A 1,812-nucleotide genomic window follows, 5' to 3' on the forward strand; every position below is an offset into this window, starting at 1 on the left:
CTCTGTGCTTCTTGCTCGTCCTCCAATTCGAGCCGTGTGGGCATCCCGCTGGAAAAGAGACTGCGCCCCTCATCGCCCCTCCTAGGGCCGTGACACTCAGAAGCTCGCCTGCCTCAAACCCGTGAGAGCCCCGCTCCGTCCCGAGCCGCTCTCTGTCCCCGGGCCAGGCCGCCTGCATCCCTGTCACCGCCTGCTACGGGAGCGCGCTGACCGCGCTATCACCCCTCCCGCCGGAAGCCGTCCGACGACTGTGATCTACGCCGGGTCATCCAGCTGCACTGACCGTGCCCTGCGACCCCGCTTCGCTATCCCCGGACATCTCAGGCCGCGCCGCCTCCGCTGTGGAGACCCTCCTGCACTGCCGTGCTAAAGGGTCGCTGGCCGCGCCTGCCTACGTGCCCACACCTGCTGATTGAGGACCCGAGAACACTTCCCAAGCCGAGAGTCGCACCGACCTGTGCCGACTCTCCACATCACTAAGGAAGTTCCAGTATCGGGCTCGGGGCCCGCAACGCCTTATTTCCCCGTTCACAGGAACCGATCTCTGTGAGTACTGGAACTACAAGTAAAGAGACTACGAACCATCCATTTGAAGCTACGAACAACGAACATTTGCCCGCTTTACAACCTGGTGGCATAGCGAAAACGTTATTGGTCTTGTGATAAGTCTGTTGAGATATATATACCTTATTTTTACATAAAGAATCGTATTTTTATATATATCCAAGTCTGGTGTCCGTTTCTGGGGGGATTGATGTATTTACTGTGTGTACGATTGTAAGTGCTTAACCAACAACGCCTGAGGAATCGCCTTGGCTGCTCACGCCACGCACCTAGAGGGTGAGCAAGGGTCATTCGCGAGGGGTTATCCTGCGCCCTGACGTGGAGGAGAGGGTTCCTGCTTGACACAAGGGCAACCTTGCGCCAACCAGAGATCCCCGACTCTAACATTGGTGGCAGCGGTTGGGATTTCGGATTTGCACTTGTAATTTGCATACAGTGAATTATTAATCACCAGATAGTGAGAGCAGACCAAATAACGCAGCCACAGGTTTGTAATTGTTGAACTTTGTTGAGACATCTGCCATTACTGCAACCATGCCTGGCTCACACTCCGCTGGGAGAGCACTCTCTGTGATTTCTGGAATCGATGAGGTGGATTGGGAGAGACTGGAAGGCTACACGATGGAGCAATTGAAAGGCTACAGTGTACAATTCAGAGTCCCCCATGCTGGATGCAAGAGGAAGCCCCAGTACACCAAGGCGTTGAGAGCCTGGAAGGAGTCACGAGACCTACGGAATGCGGGGGACATCGTTCCACCCGACAACCTTGAGGAGCCCAGCAGAGTCCGGTCGCCAGAGGAGCTGGCAGACAGGGCAGCAGACAGGGCGCATGCAATGGAGATGGCAAAGTTGGCAGGACAAATGGAAATGGAAAAGCAGAAGTTGGCCCTGGAGGCACAACAACGCCAAATGGATCATGATATCAGATTGAAGGAGTTGGAGCTGAAGGCGAAAAGTTTGGACACCACTCCTTCTGGTGGCAGCACTCCACCAGCGCAGGTAGAGTCCAAGGTGTACATCCCCAAAGATGTAGTAAAGGAGTATTTCAGAAAGGATGACATAGGGCAGTGGTTTAGGGCCTACGAGGTGGCCATGTCCTCACACCGGGTCCCTGAGAAAGACTGGGGAGCGGGGTTGTGGGGAAGGTTCCTTGCTGAAGGGCGTGACACACTGTTAGATTTACCCTTAGATCTCCAAACCTCATACCCCCATATGAAGGAAGCGTTAATGACCAGGTATGGGTTAACT

Source organism: Triturus cristatus, chromosome 6 (assembly GCF_964204655.1).
Source record: "Triturus cristatus chromosome 6, aTriCri1.1, whole genome shotgun sequence".
Lineage (NCBI taxonomy): Eukaryota > Metazoa > Chordata > Amphibia > Caudata > Salamandridae > Triturus > Triturus cristatus.